The sequence below is a fragment of the Sceloporus occidentalis genome, unplaced genomic scaffold, assembly GCF_023333645.1.
Source record: "Sceloporus occidentalis isolate IW3139 unplaced genomic scaffold, rSceOcc1.0.p SCAF_4, whole genome shotgun sequence".
NCBI lineage: Eukaryota > Metazoa > Chordata > Lepidosauria > Squamata > Phrynosomatidae > Sceloporus > Sceloporus occidentalis.
Window position 1 is genome coordinate 11,682,195 of NW_028316984.1, and position 27,398 is coordinate 11,709,592.

Consider the following 27,398-nt stretch of genomic DNA (forward strand, 5'->3'; position numbering starts at 1 on the left):
CTCAGCGTCTAAACTCACCTTCAAGTGGGAGGGGGGCATAGCTGTGGAACCCACAGGGCTGACAGGAATGTAAAAACATTCCTAGATTTTGCCACTGCAATAGCCCCAAGGTAGTAGGGATATGTGGAGTAATATCTTCTGCTCCATTGAACAAATGGGATCTCATGATTCCCCATCATGATGAGTGTAAGCAGACAGGAGATGCTAGTTTTTGGCTCTTGAAGCAGCAGATGGCATCTTTTGGTCTGTCCATGGAAACCTTGGAAGTATGACATAAATGTGAAAAGGACAGGAACCCATGGCAGATATTCCTGAGGAGACTGAATAAAACCCAAGGCATTCATGGAAAGAGTGATAATTGGCTGGAATTCTCTATGTACTACATTGTGAGGGATTCAAACCACACCAGTTGATACCTCGGGGTGTGTGTGAATACCTCATGGTGTGATCGCACCTATTGGTCCCAAAATGCTCTCCACCAGGCAGGGTGCCTCTGCCATCCATTGGCTGTGGCTAGTAGTGGAGGTGGGGTGTTGCTGCTGCCTGGCAGCTCCTTGCAGGGATGATGGGGACTGCTGACTGAGAAGGGAGAAGGCTACCCACTGGTGACTCCACTGCTAACTGGGCCACTGAATCCACTATTCCACTAAGGATGCACCTGAGTCCAGTCACTGCCACCATAGTTGCACCCTGGCCTGGGGCTGCACCTCTCCATCCCTTATCTTTTCTTCTGCCTCCTGTGCACAAGCAGTGTTGGTATCTCTCAGTGGAGGCATTTCCATGAAAGTATCAGCCAAGGGCCAGGACTCCACCATTACCACCAGTTCCTCACCACAGAGGATGTTGTTGTTCTTGCTCTGGTGGAGTGTGTGTGAATTGAACATGCTCCCTGGAGCTCCCACTGTTCCCACCTCTTCAGCCTGAGCCAGTGTGGCATCGTTGGCATTGTTCCCAGTTGCTTGGGTGAAGCATGTCTGTGCTATGCATGTCTATGCCCAGGTAACCAGTAGCAGCAATGTCAATGAAGCCACACTGGCTTGGATGGATGAAGTGGCCACAGTAGTGGCTCTGGGGATCATGCTTAAGCTATGAAACATATTCCTTATCTCACTTATTTGTCTTACTGTCCTGCTTTGGCCCTCAGCAATTTGCTGCTAATCAAACATTTGTCATAATGACATTTCTTTATTCTTCATGGAACTTGATTTCCCTCAACTTGATTTTTTATTTTTTAAATCACATTGGCTCATCATTTACGACAGTCTTAGTAAGCTAAAGCTTGTGGCTGACATTCCCCCTGCTCTCCCTGCTCCTTGGTTAACAAGGAGTGGATGTCTATCAAGAGGATGAAAAAGATTATAGTAAACCTCAGGTGATACTGACGGATGTTAGTGGGAAGATGAAGGATCTTCCTGTCAGCAACTTGTTGTCCGGAAAAGTTTCAGGACCTTCTTCTTCACATTTTTCAAGGCTAAATTAGATAAGGATCTTTTTTTGGCACTCTGGCAATGATTAGCCTAATTGAGAGCCCAATTTGACAATCTGATGCCTATCTCTTTGCAGCCTTGCTATGATTTGCTATGTAGGCTGGTTCACAAATTCATACATGTTTGACTTGCCTGTCTAAGAGCTGTCTCAAAAAGAATTTTGAAGCCATCTCACATCATGCAACTCAATGAAATCACTTCACATATTCAGTCTTGAATCACAAAATGACTGAGTAGCAATCCAGGAAAGTATATAAGGGTATGAATAATTCATCCTATGACAGGATTTGTCACACCAGACACTTGACAGACATAAGAGTTTATCACACTAGGGAGATCCCAAAGAAAAACAGGATTTAAAAGAGATTTAAAGGGGGAAAAACCACTGCAAATGTGAGAAGTTTATCAGACGACGTCGCAGTTAAAGTGAAATAATGCGAAGTTAAACCGAATGCAAAGCAGAGAAAATTGGCAGCTTTTTACTTTTGGAACTTCCCCAAAATAAAAAGCTGCTGGGTTTCTCTACTTTGTGTTCAGTTTAACTTCACATTATTTCACTTTGGGAGTCATCCAGTGTGGTAAACTTCCTGCATTTACAATTTTTAAAAAATTCAAATCTAGTTTAAACCCAGTTTTTCAGCAGGATCTCCCTAGTGTGATAAACTTCATAGTTTGGCTTCATCCTGGCCAAACTGACCAGTCTGTTAACTTCAGATTCAGTTTTCATTTTTCCAGTCCTAAATTTGTTTTGGTTCATACATCGGAGGTATAGTTTTCTTTTTAAAGAAGTATGTGTTTTTGTGCCTATTTTTCCAAAGATATTAAGCTTTGTATTCAGTTTTCACATTGTCAGAACTAGTTGAACTCTTCCCCCCAGCCTAGTAAATCAGGCTTCTGTGGATGTTCAGTAAGCTTTATTTGTCTTATGGCCTGTTGGCTGAAATAAAAGTAGTAGTAGTAGTAGTAGTTGTTGTTGTTGTTGTTATTATTATTATTATTATTATTATTATTATTATTATTATAGTAAGCTTTATTTCTAGAGTCAGATAGATGCAGCTAGTAAGGCTTTTTGGACCAAGCTGAAGCCTAAGTATGCATAAATCAAACAAAAGCATTAGCTCCACCTTACAAAATTGGTGTGATCAATCATTTGTCTGTTTTCAAAACAGTTGATTCCTCTTTGGTTGTTTTTTCTTCTTTCCCACACCATCCTTGCTTACTGTATATACTTGTGTAAAGTTGACCTCATGTGTAAGTCGAGGGAAGGTTTCAGGGTCAAAATCCTGGATTTTGATTTGACTCGTGGATAAGTCAAGGGTAAAACTTAGGGGGCTATAAGGAAGGATGGAAAGGGGGAAATACCACTTCTTCCCTTCCTTCTCCTTCTCTGGACCTCTCCCAACTGATTCCCAGGTGCCTGAGGAGAGGTTTTAACATCAGATTAAGAAAGGAAGCAAATGAATTTAAATTGAGTTGTCTCCATAATATGCAAGGTCTTGCAAAATGGACTGGAGACACAATCAAGTGGGTTTAAATGGCAAGGGTTTTTTTTTTCCATAGGAAGCCAGGGCTTGCAAAATGGACCAGAGAGAAAAGCAAGTGGATATAAATGGGGAGTTTTTCCAATAGGAAGCAAAGGTTTACAAAATGGACTGGAGGGGGAAGGAATTGGTGTTCAATGGAGATTGGGACATCAGGCTTGCTTGCATTAGGACCCTTCTGAACACTACTTATGTATTGACCCTTATATAAGTCTACCCAAAATTTTAGGGTCAATTTTGGGGCATAAATTTCTTGACTTATAGTCGAGTATATACAGTAGTTGTTCTAACCTTTGCAGAAGCTGCTAACAGTGGGCTCTCTGCATTATTTTACCAAGCATTCAGTAAAGGCCAATTATCTCTAATGCTACATTAGCCTGTATAGTTAATACAATTAAAATAATAATAATAATAATAATAATAATAATAATAATTTGTTTTATTTATATACTGCTATTCCAAAGATCATAGCGGTGAACAGCAAGTAAGCTAATTAGCAAGTAAGCTAATTTGCCCCCAACAGTCTGGGTACTCATTTTAGCGACCTCGGAAGGATGCAAGCCTGAGTCGAGCTTGGGCCCTTTTGCTGGTCTTGAACTCGGAACCTTGTGGTTTCGAGTGAATGGCTGCAGTACAGGCATTTAACCACTGCGCCACCAGGGCTCCCATGTATAAAATCTTCACACTGTTAGCCAACTATATACCCATTAGCCAGTAACTGACAGCATGTGTTTGACACCTTCTTTAACATATATAACAAACCTTCATTCTCCCTCCAAATGTAATACCACCTAGTTTCCACCCTCAATACCAGCTAATGGGAACAATGCATCATATCATCATGAATCTATAGCTCTGTGTGTGTCTGTGTGTGTGTGTGTGTGTGTAAAGCATACACATGTTCACAAAGATATCAACAATTCTGCACAAAGTATCAGGTGACCAGGCTTGTATCAAATATATATTGGTTAGCAATATATTTTTCCTTTCGTCATCTCACAGCACAGTCATATAAAACAACCAACCTTCCAATTGAAGCATCATGATATAATATCGTACCTTTATTTGGATACAGAAAGAGGACGTATAGTGAGATATTATAAAATACTAAAAAGGAGAGACTTGGAAAAAGAACTCATTGAACATACTATGATAAAATGGGCACAAGATATTGGAAAAACCATAGAAAAGATCTGGAAAATCACTAATAATTTTACACTGTGTCAAGATTATAAAGAAAATTTTCTAAAAATGATGCAACAGTGATATATGTCTCCTTAAATTAAATGCTATATATTAAAACAGGAACTATCAAATGCTGGAAATGTCCAAAATCAGAAGGTACTTTTTTCCATTTATGGTAGAAATGTCCAAAATCTGAAAAGTACTGCAGGAAAACACATGATTGATGACGGAGATACTACAAATTGAAATACCATTCAGCCCTTTACTTTTCTTATTAAACATGACACATAAAATAAAGATAGAAAAAAGCTGTCTCATATCATATTATATATTATTACTTCTGCAAGGATCTTATTTGCTAAATATTGGAAAAAAGAACAAATTCTGTTGGAGGATGAATGGACAATTAAATTGAGAGAAGCTATGGATATTCTAATGGCTGCTATGAGAGAAACATTAAGAAAAAACAAGGAAAATGACTGGAATTGCCTTCAACTATATGGGAATCAAAAAGGCTAAAATCTTGTTTAATTCAAAATTGGAATTAAACCTAGATCTATTGCTTCCTTCCATTGTATCCAGATGTTTAACAACTTGTCAGCTCTACATCCCAAACCAATTCTCTATCGAAAAATGCTTAGATTTTGAACAAGTACATTATCAGAGCAAAATATTTTTTATAGAGTCTTCTTTGGTGTATGTGAATGAGTTACAATCAGCACTGAATAAAGAAACACTTTTTCTTGAATATCAGTAGGTTTTATAAAAGGGAATTTTCAGCACTAGACTGGTAACTATGAATATTTAAATTCTCAATGTGCCAAAAACATTGGCTTCCTGGTTCATCCTTTAAGGATGCTGTTACAGTAAGAATTATTTAAATGAGACAGCTGTGTTTGTCTGTTTCAGTATAAAACGGAAAGGAGGGGGAGGAATTTGCTGGCATTTGAAAGGTTAACTAGTTCAGCATTTGAATTTATGGAATGATGTTGTTTCCTGGTGTGACACATCCAATCCAAGACATATATTATAGTCATGGATATTTAACTTGCCTCAATAGATTAACAACCTCCATAACAGTATCAATGTGATGGTTTTATGTCTACTGAGATATGGTTATATTGTAAATTGTCAAATTTTATGTATTCTCCCTTAATTTTTTTTTTAAGTGGTTCATTTTAGTATGAGATTTTGTGGATTTGAATCCACACCTTCAGATGCATTGATAAAGTACAATATTAAGGCTATGGGTATCAAGCGCAGTTACATCATGTTGGGGGATGAGAGGATAATGGCATACAAAAAGTTGCAAATTGTGATCCAGGCTTTCAAAGAGCTTTGCAAAGATGTCTTGTGGTGTCAAAGTAATGCTTTCTACTGAAAGTCAGCTCCGTTGAAGTAGGAGATTTGCAGTATCCGAGAAGTTCTCTTTTGTTACATATGCAACTGCGATGAGACCTAACTTATTCATATAGGTAGTGTGCCAAGAAACTATTATCTCTATTCATTTCACTACTAATGGATTGGAATTGGTGAACACAGTCCAATTGAAATGTTTCTCTTGCCAAGCTTCCTTTGATTTCTGTTGTTGTTGTTGTTCCAGAACAGCTGTTTGGAGGTTAGTGATTCTACGTCCAAGGAGACTGAAGTGTTTTGCCTCTCGTTTGGGTGTACTACCATTTTGAATGTCAAATTTGTATTTTCTCACATATAAATTATCCTTTTGGTAGAATGTAGAAATGATGAAATGATAAAATGGTATTCTCAGAATTAGTGGTGATGGTTTTATTATTGATATTTAAATGAATAGTATAATAGAATCCTAGATTTGGTTGCAAGAGTTGGAAGAGACTCCAAGGGCCACCCAGTTCAACCTCGTGTCATGCAGGACCACAGTATCAAAGCACCCCCAAAGATGGCCATCCAGCCTCTCTTTAAAAACCTCCAAAGGAGGAGATACCACTACCAAAGAATGAGATAGCATCTTCCACTGTCAAACAGCTCTTACCATTAGGAAGTTCTTCCTAGCATAGATGAAACTCTCTTCCTGTGTCTGGAATCCATTACTTCTCAGGCTTCTGCTTCTAGCCATTTTAGAGCTAAAATGCAGACTTTATTGCCAGCATCAAAGATTCAGCTATTATTTTTTTCGGCTGTATGGAAGTTAGATCTTGCAGGGGATAAAATGTCTCAAAAGCGAAAGATGTGCAACTGACCTTTAGGCGAGTCTACCACTTTTTTTAAAGTCACTTGTGGTTTCTCTTCCTGACAAAATAAACAACATTTTCAGAGCATCGTCTGGGTACAGTTACAATGTGGAAGTTGTTATCGCTGTTGGTTTGTTGTTATCCTGAAAAACACAGCACTAGATGGATGCATTCCCAAAAGGAATCATACTTGCTGCGCTGTATAGGTTGCATGATTGTTAATCTAGTCCTGGTGAGAGCACAGCTTGGGGGGGGGGGGGGGCAAGGGCCTGATTCCATGCCAGCTGGGGCTTCTGGGAGTCACAGTCCAAACAAGTAACTTCTCCAAACTCTGGTGGAGAGAAGGAACTGGAATGTAAACACTGGTCCAATTCCTTTCTAAAAAGCTAGCATCCAAATTATCTTGTCTCATGTGGTCAACATACCTGTGCAAAACAGTGAAGGGGTTAATATTCTTAACCGGCACTAAACTAAAATAAGGGTTGAAAATGCATTTCATGAACATCTTGTCCGGCTACAAATGTCATCTCTGATCCTCTTCCAGCACTTTTCCACAGTTTGCTCTGCAGCTGTTCATTGTATCATCACTTCAGAAATCTCTTTGCAAAAGGTTACTCATCCTGTGCCTTTCTGTATTGATTTTATGGAGAAGCCTAGAGACTTTTTTATTCTGAAGTTTGTTGAGGGTCTTAGGGTTTATTTTATATAAAGTTAAATCTGCTGCTGTTTTATATTGTTGTGGTCTGGACTTTGAATTTGCTTCTACTGGCAAGAATACCTAGCATGAATTTCTCCTTGTGATTGCTTCTTGGAGGGTCCAGAGACCACCCCATCCCCCAAACAGGAGGAGAGGTGACCTTTCCTCCATCCGCCTTCTCCTTCCAGCCTCTTGTACCTTTGAAAACCTTCTGTGGACAATGGGAAAAGCTTCTATAACAGGAAATGGGAGGCAACTGCATCTAGAAGGGAGAATGGTGGAAATTCACAAGGAAGGCCTCCACTACCAGAGAGACTCTCTACTGCAGGGATGGGGTGGGTTCTGGACCCTCCAAGTGTAATGTTAAACTGCAACTCACACCAGCTCCTGGCCAAGATGAGAAATGATGGGAGATACAATTCAATCATATCTGGATGTCCACACAAATCCCACCCTGGCTTTGTTGGCTCTAGGTATCATCCATGAACAAAAGGAGCTCCTCCATTCATAAACACAATCCAAGCCTTATTTGTCTCACCTATCTATCTATCTATCTATCTATCTATCTATCTATCTATCTATCTATCTAAAAATATAAGACAAATAAGGCTTGGACTGTGGTTCTTTTATATTGATTGAACTTCATGGCCTGACAGTTTAGAACACCACTTTAGTGTGATGCTTAATTCCTCTCCCATTTTCTATTTCTATCAAATATTTCTAGCTAAATTCACTTCTGCAAAGGCTCTCTTACACCATTTGAAAGTTGTACTGTGTACTAAACCTGTTGCAATTATCTACATAATTATGAACCACAGAGAAAAATCAATGCAATTTAATCTAGGAGAGGAAAAACGGGCTTCTCCTTAATTTCATGCCATGCTAGATATGCAGCCAAGCAGAAGCTAACAGGGTGCTATTATAAAATGAAATTGTGAGGTACTGAGTAATTGCCTTTAACAAATTACACTGTGTTTGTTTTAAAGTTTCAGGAAATGTATTTTCTCCTTTTTGAAAGCAAAACATCACATCAGGTAACTTACAACTGGGGACAAGTGGAGAAAGGACAATATATGGTCTACATTTTAGTTCAGTATTATTAACTTCCACGTTTCTCATTTTATTCTAAGAGTCATAGGGGTAGAACTTGATTAATAAAATGGGTTCTCCAAGCCTTGTTTTAGTAAACAGATTCTTGACTTGCTCACATTCCCCCCCTCATGTACATTTTTGTCAGAACTGTTTATCAGTAAAATAGTGTGTTCTGCTTTGAGGGTCACATATTAAATATCCACCACAGACCCTTCCTTCCTTCCTTCCTTCCTTCCTTCCTTCCTTCCTTCCTTCCTTTCTGCTGTAATAGATTGACATGGCTAAAGTCCTGAAAACTTTGAAAGCTGTTCCTTTTCATATGAAAAAATTATTTCCCCCCAAACACATACTAGTCAGATTTGTTTTTCTTTTCTGTTTTTCTTTCCTGAACATCAACCTCCTATTTTCATTTTTAGTTCTCTTACTGAAAGAAAACATTTCTATTCATCTGCACCCATTGCATAGTTTCTGTTTTGTTTCCTTAGCATGGGTTACATTACAATATAGAAGGGGATGGATTCCTGGTCAATACAAATATGTAAATCTCTTGTGCCAGAGGTATTACTAGGAGGGTATGGAGAGTATGGACTACATCAGGTGACCTCCGGGTACATCTGCTTTTTGGCAGAAATGGGCTGTGTGTTTGTCTGCATCCCATAAAATCACTGAAGAGATGATGGTGTGAATGGTGTGAGGCTCTGTGGGAGAAGAAAGGAGAGGCCCCAGGGATTTTTTTTTAATTAAAAGGAATAAAAACATTTGGGGTTTTTCCAATTTTTATAATTTAATTTTTTAAATTTCAAATTATTTTAATTAAAATTTTAAAAGATTTTAATTCTTTTAAATTTTTCTTTAAAAACATCACATTTTACCACATTTTCACTTTAACTGCACAAAACTGTATACATGTAAATACATTTAAGCTGTTCGTACAAAATTGTAATATAAAGGTGTAATTTTAATTTTGCAAGTTGCTTATGTCAAAACTGTTACCACTACATTCAGTGACATATGGGAATTATGATTCATCAGTGACATTGGTACAAAAAACCCCACTAAGGATTCTGTATGGTATGGTATGGTAGGTCAATGGTAAGGTGACCCCATGAGTTACTGCACTGAGTAATGCCAACCCTAGTGATGCCACTGCCTTTTGTGCAGATACTTAATGGTAAAACCCATTTAACTTAGTAGGATCTATATTTGAGCAAACCATTCAGAGGGCAGAAGACAAGCAAATGTGGAGTTATTCCTTTCAAAAGGGGTTTAACCTTTAAAAAACCTTTTAAGAAACTACTTTCCAGAGATCTAAGATTGATAGCAAGCATCAGTTTACCTCAATAAGCTTCTGACATCTGATGTTGTTTTCCCTCTTGGTAGGCGGATGCTGCTTTTATGTGCCTTCAAGTTGTTTCTGACTAATGGCAACCCTAATCCAAACCTATTATGGGGTTTTCTTGGCAAAATTTATTCAGAGGAGGTTTGCCATTGCCTTCCATTGAGAGACTTACCCAAGTGAGTTTCATGGCCAAGCTAGGAATTGAACTCTGGTCTCCAGAGTCTCAGCCATTACACCACATAGGTTTTTCCCTCTTGGTAGTACCCGTTCATTTCATCTCACAAGGCTGTAGAAGATAAAATGGAGCTGATATTATCCTGGAAACTCTGTAAAGATGAATAATATTGCCATGAATATTATTGTCAGTAAAGATAAATAATATTGTAACAATATCAACAGTGTTCATGACACCTTAAGTACTAATAACTTAATTATGATGTTGTGACATATTATTATGGCATTATGGCATTTCCAAATATTTTGTTGTATTGCATTACCCCTCATCCTATTTTCTTTTTTTTTGCAATTCGGCATGCTGCGTATTGTTTTGTTCTATAAAAACAGACCTGATGTCTCCATAATGAGACTAGAAATTGCAACATTTGCTGAGGGAACTCACTTCTCATTTCTTCCATTTAAATTACTATGCAGAAAACTGGGACCATGAGATTTCACTCATTAGCTAAACAATAAAGGCAGTAGCAGGACAGCTCCCCACAAAACAATAAAGCTGCATGTTTTGCCTTGTAACCCAGGTTCCAGAAGAACTAGAAGTTTACCCCTTTTCTTTCTTTCTTTCTTTTGACGAAAGCTTGGACTCTGAGCAAAATCAGTATAAACAGATTATATAGTAATAATATAAATAATAAATAATAAAATTTTTATTTCTATACCGCTCCTTCCAGAGATCAGGGAGGTTCATAGCAAGATAAAATACAGATAAACAACATACATTATCAAAAAATACACACAGCAAAAATAAAATACATAGCTAAAAGCCCCGTAGTAACCCTAGTAGTAACCCTTCCCTAATGTAGCACTTATACATTCCATGGATCTGAAACTGGTAACTGGAATAATACCAAGTTTAGCAGCCAAAACATGTTCAAACTTTCAGTGTGAATTTGGCCATCAGGCAATAGCTGGCAAGAAGACTTGACAAAAGGTATATCGATAGTCACATAATGTTCTAGTGAGATGTCTCTTTGGGAGCTAAGGAGCTATGTAAGAGTCAGAAAAAGATGATTCATCCAGATCCCCTGCTTTCTTCTAACCAAGGAGATGGGGCAAGATAGTGGCATTTGGAAAGAAAGGCAGACTGCAGTTTGAGAGAGATAAAGCACTGAGAAATTTTTCTGAGTTTCTGAGCTCTGTAAGTAAACAGCAGCTGGGGACACTGGCTGTCAATTCCTAAAGTTCTGATACAGAGCAGTGGACTTAGCAGCTGATGGGTGCTCTGTTTATGTTCCACCTTTATACAAATAATACAGAATGTCAATATGCTTCCAGTGACTTATTTCAAGGGAAACCACGTATTCTGGAATGTGTCCTCACAAGTGAAGTATAACATTATGTTTATACCACTGGAAACTAGCGTAAGGCTGTAGTTTCCAAGTTTAGGTCTATAGATGTTGCTAGATCTCAGCTCACAGATGTCCCACATAGCATGGCCCATGGTCAGACATCTTTGGAATTGTAGTTCAACAGCAACTAGTCACTAGTGGATGCTGCGTACTACGTCAGTGGAGCAGTGAATTCACTGAAGGTTTTAGACTAGACTTTAAAGGAACTGTCTATGGTGCTGAACTCTATCTACACAAAACTGGTTCAGCATCTTGGACAGTCTTTTAAAATTCAGGTTGAAACCAAAAGTGGATTTATCAGAGCCTCAGGCTCGACTGCATCTAGGAACAAAAAGCTGAGAACTGCTACTACACAGGATTTCCCTCCTGTTGTATTGAAAGTGATGAAATTCAACCACTGGTTTGTTCTGTAATGAAAACCAGTGTCTCTCTCTCTCTTGCTGATCTTTGTTGGCCTGTTTGAGAAACACTGGTTTTGTCTTCAACAACTTCACATGTTAAAAGTCTACACAGGATACTTTATTCAGAAACCTTCAGCAGCACAGGCACATTTCAAAAGCTTGGGTGTTTTTGCAACTCATTTGCCTTAAGCATCTCTCTGTCACATTTGATGCCTGAATAAGTTGCCAGACCCAAATCCAGAGACTCTTTTAAGACTGATGCAAGACTATAAGAAGCAGCTGTGCATTCAGTCTTGTGTTTCACCAGTCTGCTCTGCTGCCTTATTTTGAACTTGCTTTGCAAGAGGGTAATAATGATATTTTTGCATATACTGTCCTAATAAAATAGAATACTATTATTATCCCCATGCGGGAGATGCCTAAAGCCATGTAACAAGCTGAGATGATAGAATTGAACAGATTTCTTAGTTCATGTTCTTTGTCATTATATTAACCATAAAGGGACAAAGAGTGTTTTTTTTTTTAAAATTATTATTGAGTACATTTACATCTCTTTTCTTCCATCATGTAAGGGAGGTATAATAGGGTTCCCAGGCAGCCTTCCATGCAGGCACTGACCAGATCCAGACCTGTTCCAGCCAGGCTGAATGCACCATGTTCCCTCCAACAATCCCCAAATGTTTTACTGGGAACTACAGATAACACCACGTCAGGTAGCACACATTTTCAAGCTAGATCACGGAGTTTCAAACAGGGTTGTGAATACCATGCGCTAACATTAAATTCAACTGAATCCTTTGTATTCCACTATATTTTGTATTTAGCTATTTACAGTTATTATGCTGACAGACAATCCAGCTATTTTGGGTTACACAAAGAGAGAGAAATAAAGATAAAGACCTTCAGTCCACACATCAAACAGACCATGAAATTATTTTCCCGTTTGCATGTGTGAGCAAATATTTAGAGAACTGTATCAAGTGGGTAACCAGTCCTCAAACACACCTGGTTTGATGTGTTGTTTTGCTGTTTGCAAACATTTATTTTTTAAAAAAATAACTCTTTTATGTTATTATTTAAATAAATAAATATTTTATAGCCCTTCCTTTATCTAAAAATCTCAGGGCAACATACTATAAAATCAGATTGGCCAGATGAAAACAATATAGGCAATAAAATGATTTTAGCATGTTAAAAATATATTGAGCAGTTGAAAAAATAAAAATAAAACTGGTTAAAACTGATCCAGATGATTTAAAACTACGCACATATATGGATTGGTAAAAACTACCCATTAGATCCCAAAGATGCCAGAATTACAGTAGCCTTACTACCAGTCAGGTCTCTAAAGAGATGGCATTGTTGAATAACCATAATGAGAACAGGATTAAACAAGGGCCATCTTTATTGAACTAGACTCTATTTAAATGTTTAAGGCCTGGGGCTGATCAAGCAAAAATGGGGAAAGCAACCTGATGAAGTTCTGGATGAAGCCCAGATGTTCACCTATGTCACCTCCCCAGCCAACCCTTGGGCAAAACACCAAACGCAGTCTCCCCCTGCTCCAGTCCTGAGCCCTGTGAAGGCAGCTCCAGAATCAAATCCTCCACCACAATGAGGTGCCAAGATGTACACTGATCTAGTATCATCTTCCTTTGCTACCTGACATGGATAAGGGACAAGTGTCTTCTTAGTTCCTTTTGTCCACTAGGCCTACCAAAGTGGCCCTCACCCCCTTTTGAAGCTCACCCAGAAAAATCACATTGTCTTCTTCTGATAAATGAACACCATCTGTTCTGTAGAGTTCAGTCTTTCAGAAGATGATTTCGTGATGAGGGAGAAAATGGCCCAGACCTCTAAACATGTCATGGATCTCCCTAGTCACCCATCTGTGGATAAGGTCTAGCTGTCTAGGGTCCCCATCACCCCACTGAATGTAGCAGGGAAGAACGGCTGACCAAACAATGGGCAGCCCAGGTTATGGGTCCATGATAACTTGGAAATCATACAAAGCCTGACAAATCAGTGTTTTGTCCTTAAGCAGCCCGAAGTCATTTCCACATTGCTCCTCAAACAACAATGGGAATAAACCACCCCATCTCAGGCCCCTGCTACCATGCCATTTACCATGCCAGTAGTCAACTATACTCAGATAGCTGATCCCTGAAATGACTTCTCCAGGCCTGTCACACTGCCCAGTAGATCATGCATGAGCAGTTATGGCTGCCCCTATATGAAAAGAGTGTGTGCCAAAGGCAAGCCCATACAATGTAAAGCCTTGGAAATATTTGACTGATGTTTGGTGAGGTGGAACAGATCAATGTGGCAAAAGACATCCCCCAGATTTGAATATATGCTTGCAATGCTCCTACTGGGCATAAAAATGGGTACTACCAGAGGTCCAGCATTACCTCCGGTCCCTTACCTCTCTCATCACTTTTAGAGGTCCATCTTTTGATGTTAGCTCATAAATTTGTCAAGGCTAAATCACTAATAAGCTCAATCGGATCTATCCCTCTTGGAATCTATCTGACGAGTTCACTAAACCAAAGAGCCCCCCAAAATACTGAAAGTGGCTACATAAAACAGAGCCACTTCATAAGTACTAAAAGAAATCAATGTCCATTGACTCTTCAGGCCCTTTAGGCACTTAATAAGCTTTTGTGATAAAGGCACCCTCTTATACACCACTTTGCCACACTCCCTAGTCCATGCTTCTAAGGAATTTCGTACCCTGAAATCACCTGTTGGGTCTTGAAGGTCCTGAGCCTTAGTGGCAAAGGCTAAAGCTGGAAATGTGCCTTTCCTCCTTCAACTGAACACAGATTGGAGAATGTGTCAACTGGATTAGGCCATGTCTTTAGTACATTTTTGGAGTGAGCCTTGAAGGCTTGGTCAATTTGGTGTGGTGCATATCTCAATGACTTTCTATTTGTGGAGAGGGCTGGCACTGGCCATTGCGCCTCTCTTATTTAAATATCTTAACCTTATAAATGAAATTGGACTGTATAGCCCTACCAACAGAACACTGTAAAAGTGGTCACATTACTACCCTAAAAAAACCACCATGTTCAAAGCAATATCTTTCGAAATTGATTGTTAGTGTTTTGGATTTTTCCCTTGCTCCCGCTCATATTTCTTGTGCTTATTGTCAAATGATCTTAGCCTCAGAGGAAGGCAAAGATAAACCCACTCTGAACAATCTTGCCAAGAACAGCCTGTGATAGGGTTGCCTTAGGGTCACCATAAGTTGGGAAGGCTTGAAGGTCCAAAGCAGCAGAACCAATCCAGTTTCAGATGACTTTAACTGCCCTGGCTCAGTGCTAGGGAATTCTGGGAACTGCAGTTTTGTGAGATATTTACTTTTCTCTGTCAGAGAGCAATACTGCTGCAATAAAATACAATCCCCAGGGTTCCCTAGCACTAAACCAGGGCAGTTAAAGTGGTCTCAAGCTCGATTATCTCTGCAGTGCATTTTGGACCTCTGTCTTTGCTGTTTCTTATCTATTATAATCTGTTCTGAAAAAGAAAGAAAGAAAGAAAGAAAGAAAGAAAGAAAGAAAGTTACTCCCTCTCCCATGCAAATAAATCCATTGCCCCAGTCTGGTGGTGAATCCATTTTTTTTCTGGTGGCACCATTGCTTTAGTACTAAATTGAGTTCTAGCTTTGTTATGCTAATTTCATATAGCACCGGAGGGGGAGGGGGGGGTCATGGAGCTCTTAAACACATAGAATCTGAAATTTTCTTTTTTTAAAACCCGTTCCAGCAATTTCATGCTGATGTATTCATTTGAAGCTCATTTCTTGAAGGTGGAGATTTGGTCAGTATATTATGAGAGACAAGAATGTCTTCCTATGGTTTATCCAAAAGCTTTTTTAAGGTTTGAAAACTATTGCATCGACCCAGAGCAATGGATGCAAGCTACGGGAAAAGAGATTCCACCTCAACATTAGGAGGAACTTCCTGACAGTAAGGGCTGTTCGACAGTGGAACACACTCCCTTGGAGTGTAGTAGAGTCTCCTTCCTTAGAGGTCTTCAAACAGAAGCTGGATGGCCATCTGTCAGGGATGCTTTGATTGAGATTTCCTGCATGGCAGGAGGTTGGACTGGATGGCCCTTGCGGTATCTTCCAACTCTATAATTCTATAATTCTATGATTCTATTTTTGAATTCCCATTTGTTTGAATCTGATGGAATGGCTGATGATGTTTGGTCCTGTCTAATGTTGTCTATAGCTATAGCATATCTTTTCCTGTTGTTGTTGTAATAAAACCAATTAGTAATGCATTTATTGACTTCTGCCAGCATGATGCTAGATCGAGTTAGATCAGGTCTGGACACCCCAGACCTGCACAACGTGGCAGTAAGTAGGGGTCACAATTAAAATAGGCTAAACTTCTTTGGGCTGCAGATAGGTTTTTAGCAGCTCACTTTCTAAGTAAAAGTATAATTACCATATAGTTGACTTCAGGTATAAGTTAAGTGCAGGTTTCGGGGCTGAAATCATGGATTTTTATATGACCCATGGGTAAAACATAGGGTTATGTAACAAATAATCTAAAGGATGAAGCAAAGGAAAATCATGTCAAAGAATTTACAAAATTCCAGCAGGCATAACCATATGTGCTCACAATAAACGCTGGATGGAAGAGAAGGCTCAATGCTTCTTTTGCCTTTCACCAGGGGATGGTTCCTTTTTATATAAGAGTTAAAATATAGTACTTGCATTGACCCATAGATAGGTTGACTTAGAGTTTTTTGGGTCAATTTTTGATTGAAATTTCTAGACTTAGACATGAGTATATACAGTAATGATTAAACTATTTTACAAATAAAGCATATTATAAAAAAGGACATTTTAATTAATAGCAATTAATTACACTCATTTCTTAAGATTTATTTATTTATCATGAAATCGCAATAATGTTAAAAAATCACTTTGCTAATGTGTGACTGCACTTTTTCATGATATTCTATCCCCAGGTATCCAGGAGGGAAAGCCTGGGAATGGAGAAGCAAGAGTCTACATTTTTCGCAGGCTGCCTGAAATCCTTTGGAGGGTCACAAGTGGCTTGTGGGCTGTATGTTGTGCAGGCCTGGGATACCTTGTAACCCACAAAACCAAGTGTGCTCAATCATTTACATTATACCAAAGAGTCATAGAGTTGGAAGGGGCCTCATGGGTCATTGAGTTCAGCTTCTTGCTCAGTGCAGGATCTCCAGCTAAAGCAACCCCAGCTGTCCTGTCTATTTTCAAAGAGATCCATAGAAGGAGATCCCACCACCTCTGATTTCATTGTTCTGTTCTTACTGTCAAGATGTTCCTTTTAATGTTCAGTTGAAATCTACTGTCCTGTAATTTCAAATGATTAGACCTGGTCCTATCCTCTGGAGCAGCAGAGAACAGGCCTGCCCTCTCATTGATAATCTCACTGAGCACAGTTTTCCAATCAGTTATAGATATATCTGACAGTGTTCCCTGTTGTTGTTGTTGTTGTTGTTGTTGTTGTTATTGTTGTTGTTGTAAGCTGCTCTTGAGTTGACTTTGACTCATGGCAACCTTGTGGATGAGACTTCTCTAAGACTTCTGACAACCTCAATTTGGTCATTCTGGCTTCCAGGGAGATTTCAAATTTGTTCTGTTTTAAGACCCATTTATGTGTCTTTTTGGCCATCCATGGTATCCTTAGCACTTTTATGCAGCACCACATCTAAAATGAGTTGTTTTTCTTTCTATCAGCTTTCTTCACTGTCCAGCTCTCACATCCATACATGGTGATGGAAAATATAACAACAACAACAGCAACAGCATATTTACTGTGTCCTATACATGTCTACTCAAAGGACTGAATCTACTAGGGCTTAGTCCCAGTAAACCTTTCAGAACGGTTTATCCACAGAAGATCAGTTTGCATCACACTTTATGTCCCTTAAATATGCTTCAGCTTGGTTGGATCCCACCCAGTATTCCCTACTCCCTCTTTCAGTTCACTAAATTGCCAAATATTCCCATATTTGGATTGTTTATCACCATATTGGAACTATTCATTAAAGAATTCTATTTTCTGATGCATATGCCAGCTGCTCCCTTATCACTTTTCATTATTGTTAGTAATTATCTGCATCCTCTGCAATATGTTTTCAATTACTTGGAAAATCTGATATTGGAAATAATTGCATTAACCAACACAGTCATGTTTGCTAAGGCTACCTCCACATTTCTGATCCAATGCACTCTCTCTTTACATACACACAAAACAGCACATGTGCACACACGTGCAGATATGTGACACACCAAAAATGTAGTCATAGCCATTGTTATTTGTATAAATTAGAAGTTAAGTTAATACAGGGACGAGAAGCATGTGGCCCTCCAAACATTGATGGACTACAATTAGCTATGCTGGCCAGGGCTGATGGGCATTCCAGGTCAGCAATTTGTGGAGGGCTGTATGTTTTCTAGCTCTGTTTTAGGTTTTTCATCTACCCTTGTTATTTTACAAAAAGCTGCTATCGGCCTCCATTACCCAAAATGTGAGTTTTCTATGATTTTCCCCTTTAAAACCATACACTTACCTTTCTATTTACCTCCTAGTTTTGTGCTACAATTCTGATCCAGTTCAGTCACCACTTCACCTGACTTTTGTGCAGATAAGAAGGGTGGGTGTGTTGTGTTCATGCCCTGTATGTGCATTCTTCATATAATGCTTTGTGTGATTCAAAAAGCATACTGTGCTGGAGGACAGGACAGTGAAGGCCTAGATGTGAAATGGGCCCTAACAGGTGATGGCTGAGTATCAGCAACAGCATGTTGAATGGCAACATAAGGGCATTTACCACTGTGCAGAGGCCCAGCTTTTAGAACTCATTAGACCTCAAGGCAGAAGAAAAGCATTTCATCACCTTTTCCTCCATATAGGGGCAACTAAGTAGATCTCCAATGGAGACTCTTACTTGGTGAGTTATTTTTCTGTATTTGATCTATCATTCTTAATAAAACAAGAAGACAAGGTGAAGGCTCCGAGCAGTGGCCAGTTGTTGCTTTCTAGAAAGACTAAAAGCAGGGAAGGCTGTCCTTTATATTGTTCATTTGTGGCAGTTTGTGCATTGAGATGCACTATTTTTGAAAATATAGATCATGCTTAATGACTAGATATAGCCTTTTCTTCCACTTACTTGTTCAATCCACTTTTAAATCTTCCCAAGATACTGGCTGTTACCACACTGTTGCAAGGAAGTACTTTCTTTCATATGTACTGAATTTACTTTTCATATATTTCTTGGGATGTTATCAAGCTACCAAATAAGTTCTAGTATTAGGCAAAGACAAAATGTCTACACTTTTTAATACCATACTTAATTTAATAAAACCTTTTTGATCTTCCACGACTCAACTTTTTTTCTACACTAAAAAGCCCCAGCCTCTATCTGTAGAGAAACATGACAATCCTCTAACCATTCTGGTCACCCTTTTTGGCACCTTCTCCAGGTCTACAAAATCTTTTTTGAGAAATGGTGTGCAGAACGTTACAGGTTTTCTCCAAATGCATTGGTACAATAGATTTTATACAAGGGCAATACAATATCATTCATTACATTTTTCAATCCCTTTCAGAATAATCCCTAACATGGAATTTTGGCAGCCCAAATATATTGTTAATCCCTAGTGACAACAGCTGGATATATGCAATCAGAATCATAAAATCATGAATACTTACTTTCTAAGGTACTTTCATGAAGGCCAAAACAGACATGATGTGAGAGATCCATCATTAGATTCTCCAATTTAAATAAAGAAGAAAAAGAAGAAGAAAGTCATGGTGCATATGTCTCCTTCTTGCATTTATTGCCAGTTCTTTTTTTCTTTTTCTTTTTATCAGTGCCAGGGTTGGCATAAAATCCCCCCTCCCACATGTTGGGAGTACTGTTGGGATCTGCGAGAGCTTTGGATCCAAGCCACCCCACTCCATCCAGGGCTGTCAAGTGTTCTGGCCCTTTTCTCCTTCACCAATATCACAGACCCCTCATATCAGATAGGTGAGAATGACCAATCTTTCTGGTGGCAAATGAAGTTGGTGCTCTCTCCAGGCCTGGTGTGGATGGGGGAATCCAATCTTTTTCACTGTGGCATATCAGAATGCATATTAGGAGTAACAACCCAGTTGCCTCAGCAATGGCAAGGGGGAGTTTCCTTTCCGACAGAGATCCTACTCTTGTTGTTCAGTCTCCATTGTGATCAGTTTCTCCTCTTTTTGCTAAATGGTCTGGAAGAATGCAAAAAGGGAAGGGCAGGACTTATTTTGTGAAGGGTGAAAATGTTTATGAATTAGGTTGTCATTACAGCACAGTCTTATCTAGAGCTCTTTCACACCACACAGTTATAGCACTTGGACTCCACTTTAATTGTCATGGCAACATTCTGTGGTTTGTAGTCTGATGAGGCACTAGATCTCTCTGGCTGAGGATTCTAAATAACCCTCCCTGAACTGTAAATCCCAGGGATGGAACCATGGCAATTAAAATGGAATCACAGCACTATAATTGTGTAATGTGAAAGGGCCATATGTATCTCTCTTCACAACCAGTTCAACTCTCATTTAAATAACATGAACAGGGGACCTGCCATCTGGTTCTGGTTAACTATATTATATCCAAGTGCAGTGGTGATATGGATCTACCATCTCTCAAAAGGGAAGGACCATAGCTTATGGCAGGACACATGCTGTCTGTGCAAAAGGTCCCAGGTTCAACCTCTAGGATCTCCAAGTAATTCTGGGAAAGAACAATAACTCAAAGCCTGAGAAATCATTGTAGGTTTAGACAAGACATCTGGAGTCCACTTGCTTATGCTTCTGGCTCTACCAGCAGCCATAGGGTTAAATAATCTGCAAATATTATACATTCCTTATTAAGGGCTGTCTCACGGACACTGAACCACTAGAAGAGGTTCTCAGTCCTTGGTCCTCCAAAAGTTTCAGACCTCAGCTCCCAGAATCCTCAGCCACTGTGTCCCACTGTTTGCAATTCTAAAAGTAAGTTCAAAATATTTGGAGCGGCAAAAGTTGAGAACCACAACACTAGACTTACATTATGTGTTATCAGTTTCTCAGTTGTATTCCATTCTGCTCTTCTAAAACAATTTTTCAGAAAGTCAAATGTAATATAAAGCAAACCGTTGAAACCTTTAAAATACTAGAAATATTGTACCAAGGGGTCCAGTGAGAAATGATGGAAGTTAGTAACTCTTTCAAATTATACTTCTTGTTCATTTTAGAATATGCTTTTAATAATTTTTGTTTTTGTTTTAAATGCATCAGCAAGTAAGTATAGTACTATTACCAATCATACATGTATCATATGAAAAGTTGATATATTGGTTATAATAGTCATGAAAACTTATCTGAGATGAAAACAGAAATGTTTAACAAAACCTACAATGACAATTTAAAAAGCAACATTGTTGCATTATTAACCTATGTGGAACATTTGCTTTTTCTTCCAACTTTTACCAGATGTATGAGGATTAGTTACATGAGCAACTCATAGAGAAGAAAATTTTGGAGGAGAAAGCAGGAAAAAAATAACCTAGAAATGGCAGCATCGTAGTTATATATGAAACATAATGATAACAGCAAATACTTATGTGTTTACAGAGAAAACAAGAGAAAGAATAAACAAACAAAAAATGAGATAAGAGCAGATGGGTGAGAAATAGTGTCACCAGACATTAGAAAAACTACTTGTTTACACTACAGCTCCCAGAAACCCTTAGCCATGACCTTTTGGAATTGTAACGGAAAAAAGTAATTTTACCTAATTCTGAGAATTACAATATGAAAACTGCAATCACTTAACTGTGAACTGTGGAAAATAATACAGCTAGCTAGAGAATTGCCCATAGTCTATATAACTTTCTAATCTTAGTGGCATGTTTCTTTGTCTGTAGGTTTCTGTATAGGCTTCTGCAAGGACAAAGCAATTGGTAAAGCAAGAATTATGCCTCTGGCATTCAACACAAATATCTCAGTTACTATTGGAAGAAATTTCATACTGGCAGTTCTTGCCATAAGATGCTATGGTAGTGTTAATATGAAAGTGCATATTTATTTATTTACTGTAGGGTAATTTAAGTTTCCTAAGGCTTCAGCCTTTCTTAAGGAAACAAAAATATTTAAATAACAAAAATAGCAAAGCCAAGCCTGTTAGGGTCTAGCTTTAAATTAGCAGAGTAGCAGAAATATCCATTTGTCTAACTATGGCCTGTTCCGCACAGGCAAAAAGTATGTACTAGGCACGTACTAGGGTTACAAAAGGGCGTCCCTTCCGGACGTCCTAACCCTAGTACATACCTAGTACGTATAAAATGGCGGCGCCCTATACACATGGGTGCCGACATTTTGACATTGCGGATGCTTAGCGTCCGCATGTCACGGCTCACTTATGATGCCACAAGTGCGCCATTGGCACCTTGCGTCGTCATAAGCGCACCACCAAAAGAAGCCTCTTTTTGGGGCTTCTTTTTCGGCTGCTGGGAAGCCTCGCTGTTTCGAGGCTGAGGCTTCCCAACGGCAGAAACGGAGGCGCCAGCAGACCGCCCTTTTGGGGTGGTCTGTAAAGTGCCTTTGATTCCCTAAGAACTGAGACTGACTAAAAAACAACACAAGCAGCTTGTAGTTCAAACAAAAGTTTACTAATGATATTAATCTATATATACATAAAGGCTGTATCTTAATCTAGTTGAATAGTTCAGGGAAAAATAAATCTTTATCTCACCATCTTTCCAAAGAAAGTTGAGGGAGAATGAAGATGGAAAACATGCAGTTCAGTTGAAAATCTTTTGGAGACAATCTGACCTAAATCATATGGTTAGTCTGAATGAGAGACACACACACACACACACACACACACACACACAGAGGAGTTTACATGCAGGAAATCCCTATCAATCTAAGGAGGGGGAAAGAAAATGAAAAATTTTCCAACATGTATATCTTGCTCTTCAGCCACAAAGGTTCTCAAGAGTGCCTTGTGTGTCTGTGTGTTCTGGGCCTTCAAGTCAGTTCTGACTTAGGGACCCTAAGGTGGTCCTATCTAAACTTATCATGGTGAATTCTTGGCAAGATTTGTTCAGAGGAGGTTTGTTATTGTCTTTCCCTGAGGCTGAGAGCATGTGATTTGCCTAAGGATACCCAGCAGGTTTCATGGCCAAGTAGAAATTGAACCCTGGGCTCCAAAGTCATAGTCCAACACTCAGATTGCTAATTTGATAGTGCCCTGCCTTAATCTTACAATCTAAAAAGATTTGACACAAAAGGAGAAGGGAATGGCAGTGGGAGAGGGGATCAAGTCCAGCAGATACTGGTGGTTCTTCTCTCCCTCAAAAGTCAGGGCACTGGCAGTTGGAATGGAGGGAGGGTCCTCTTTCTGCTTCTGGGTCTAGGCATGGTGGAGCTGTGCCTTCCTCTTCTCTTCCCCCAAGGCCAAGGTGGCAGCAGTTAAGATGGAGGGAAAGCCATCTTGGCATACTTGACAATGACATTTTAAAATATGCCCAATATTATTCTCTTTATTAATATTGAAATGTCAAAAAAAACCTCAAGGATAGAACAAAATGGTCCTGAATGCCAACCTCTGTGTATTCCACCCTCACAAGCTATTTCTTTATTATTTGTTTATTTATTTATGGCTGTTTGTTTGGAAAAATCATTCTCAAATTTATTCTTTTGGTTTTTTCCCATGCTCTGTCACAGATCATACCCCAGTTGTTTCCTGGGCTAATTTCAAAATGCAAATATTGGGTTATAGCAATTTCCAGTTTGGAAGGACTTGTAGTTTATATCTGTTCAAATGGTGAACTGGAAAATGAATATTGTTAAGTATTCATTTATCAAGGTTTCACATCAAGAAGTATTAGTTGTATAAATTCAATAGATAATCTCCAAAGAGAAGAGAGAGGAAGACACTTTCATCTGAAAGTCATGCCCATGCTCTTTAAGCCCTTATGACTGTTTCCAGATATTTGTGATGAGGAATTCATTTCTCAAGCATAGTGGAAAGGCATATGCTCAAAGGAATTCTTCAAATCCTCAACTGAATGGCTCTGAAAGGTAAGCTATGGTTCAAATGCAGTCCTTTCACCTCAGGTGCAAAATAACTTCTGGCCACCAACTCATATTGCTGACAATCTGTTCATTAATGTTTGTTTCCATAGCACCCAGGTGACATGGTTCTGCGCAACAAAGATGGAGCAGATAAGGCCTGCTGGGTTAAAAAAATGCATTAGCATAAGATTGCATCTTCAGTTCCATCAGATTCAGAATGCTGATTATCCAACCAGATCTGTAAGTGTAGCTAAAGTCAAAAGAAGGGCTAACCCTGCATGATGTTTCCAGGAGCTGAACATTGTTTTACAGTCTGCAAGCTGTTGCATAGTTATGAGCTATGCTTTGCAGCACGGGAATCTGCACATATCTGATCAGGCCAGGAAGTTGCACAGGACCTGTTGTACGTGTTCCTTGCTAGGCATGTATTGAATTGAATGATACATTGATGGCATGTTTGGAAATGGTCTTGTCTACTTTGTTTTAGCCTCATTTATTATTGGAATACAGCCCAAAAATTCTGCCCAAGGCTGGAAAATGTTACCTATGACAAGTAGACATTATGTGACAAATGCAAGTTCCTTGGGAGAGGTTAATGCTGTATGTGTGTGTGTGTGTGGTTGTCCATGATCCTGTGTGGTAAACTAAATACTTGGGGATTCTCAGTGAATCTTTGGGTTGACTCCAACATCTTGGAAAATTTCCTATCTCTGTGGTACTTTGCTTGGTCTATTTGAATGCCACTTTGACTTCTGAGTCTTAATCTTTAGCCCCAATTCCAGATCTGTCCTCAGATCCTGGTTTCTCTTTAGTATTAGATACTATGACACATCATTGTCAGCTATCAAATACTGCAAAATATCACCTGGATATAAAACAGTGAAATCAAATATTACTGTGTGTTAAATATGGATACCAAATATCCAGGTTACACCTGACTGCCAAAAGTATATTTGGAAAACATTTGACAACAACATACAAAAAAGTGGAAGATACACACACGCGCGCGTGCGCGCGCGTACACACACACACACACACACACACACAGAGTCAACTTTATTTCAGCCCTAAATTAGATATACTTGGTTAAGAGCACCATACTGTGCATTATCCTATGACACACACCGATGCCAATTTGGAATATCCTTATTTGAAAACCAGTATGTGGTATCCTTTGTACATCAGAACAAGATGATCCATGCAATGAATATTTGCATTGATAGAGATAAAGCACAGCATATGTTGTGTCTGTTATCCAAAGTATTCTGATGGAACCAGCTGGCTGTGCCATCACAGCAGCCAAGTCACTGCTCATTGGGGTGGAAACTGCCATTGGCTAAAAGTGCTCTTGCTCTCCAGCACAACAGTAGGGGAGAAGAAAACAACCGGACCTTGATTCAGTCATTTGCATTAAATCAGGAAATTATGGTAGTCAACAGTGTGAGATTATGCTAGCCAACATTAAAGTTATGTTTTGAACATTATCAACTCAGGGAGAGGCTTCTGAAGACTGCAAGCAATAGTGATCCCAGCAGTTGCTACGCATCAGTCTCAATTGGTAGGGTGCTTGTCAGCTGCCACCAACTTGCAGTATAAAATTCTACAGATACGGGAATACCATTCCACCTACCTTCATATCAACCTATAACAGAGATATCTAGGGACTGGCAATGACAAGAACAGTTCTTGCCCAAAGAGTTTTTGTTGAGAGACAGATCAGGACACGAAACTAAAAATACTAACTCGGGATTTGGAGGTAAACAAATGTTGGGATGTTAAACAGTGAAAACAACCCCTTGTTTTTTTTAAACAGGAGACATAAGTCTTGTAATGAAGGGGGATGATGTACATTTTCCTATAGAGTTGTCAACTCAGAAGCATCCAAAAAACTGAGACCTGGGAATGGCCCCTGGTGATATTATTAATCATGATATATTAAGCATCACTTGCATTTGTTTAGAACATGTCAATCAAATTAAAAACACAAGCCTAGTAAATGATAAAATATATCTATTGTTGGGAATTTCTAAATTCTGTATTGAAGAGATTTCCCCACAGTTCTAATTTAATTTAATTTCAAGCACTGCTTTTAACAAAGGTGAGAGTTGTAGACTAATTGAAGAAACGTTACCAAACAAAAAAGAGTTTTCTAAATGCTGCCTCTAGTGTGCTCATTAACTCCTTAAATGTTCCTCGCTGGCCACATTTGCTTTTTAGTCAAGTTGTGGAATCATCTTTCACCTCCCAAGTAATCATAAAATCAAAAGTGTATACTCAATTATTTTTATTGAAGGCCAGCTCTTTCTGCCACCGTGTTGTCATTTGGGTATTGGTGTTCTTTCGATAAACACATTACATTCTGCCCTTGGGGCCATATATTATGAACTTTTCACAAACAATACCATCAGTTTGGAAGATAACACCTGGAAACCTGGGCATAGGAAGCAGCGCCATGTAGAGCTTTGTATAAATGCTTTGTATAAATGCAAAAAGCAATCCTGGGGGGAGGGGGGGAGGAAATGTGAGGAGAAACTGGGACATTCTTAAACCATCTGAAAAATGGAATGATAGAGGATTAAATGAGACAGTCCCTACCAAAACAGAACAGTTGGAAGGTATGTTCTACAGCTGTCAGTTGTGATGAAGAACACCATCAGTATTCAGTCTGCCAGCCTGACCAGCTTTTGTATATAGTTTGAGCATCCCTTTTTGAAAATACTTGGGACCAAAAGTGTTTTGTGTACACTGAAAACAAAGGTGTCAATATCTCAGCTACACATCTGGACAAGTTTGGATTATGGAGTATTTGAATTTTGGAATTCTAGATAAGGGATGCTCAACTTGTATGAAATATGTGTAGGGTGTGGGTGGGTGGAATGTGGTCCTATGCCTACAGCCCTTCTATAAAGAGACAGTTGTTTGTTTTCTGTGGCAACAGAACTTGCTAATGGGTCTGTCTGAAAGGCAAGGATTGGAGCTTTGGCCATCACATCTTCTTAAAGCAAGATTTGTTATAGGAGAGCAGGGGTAGTCCCTCCCCCCACCCCAGTAGACGATAGTCAGAAGCTACTGCTGTTAAGTGATGCCATCTTTACTTGGTTGTCAGTTTGTATTATCCCACAGCTAGCTAAAATGGCCTCCACTAGTAAACACAACTATTGTTTCCAGACAAAGATCATGAGAAAAGAAAAGAGAAATATCAGTAGAAAAACAAATTCTAATGTTTAACTAGTTTAATCTTGCTAAAGTGATTTAGCACTTTGGCTATGACCAGGGACGTAACCAAGGGGGGGGGGGGGTTCTTGGGGTCCAGACCCCCCCCCTTCCATTAGAAAAATGAATGGTGTGTGCTGCTGCGCCGCCGCGCCCCAGCCCCATTATAATGGTGGCACTTAGTCTGGATCCCCTCCTTCCTAAAATCCTGGCTACGTCCCTGCTATGACACCATAAAAACAAAGAGGTCTCTGTGAAAATTTCTGAAAATCAGATGAGCATCAAGAGGCAAGTCCATTCTACCAAAAGGAAACATAAACACAGTCTATTGGAATAAAATTGGCCACAGGTTGTCCGGGAATGCCATTGAGTGAAGATAAGCTTTTGGCACCATTGTCCACGTGAAACTGAGACAATGAATTGGCGATCCCATTGTCCAAACCTGGAACATGCCAAGCTGACAAGGTGATGTAAGGGGCTAAGCATGTAAAGACAAATCTCCTGATCATCCTCATGATCTTCTGTATCTGGATGATTGCCTGTTGATCA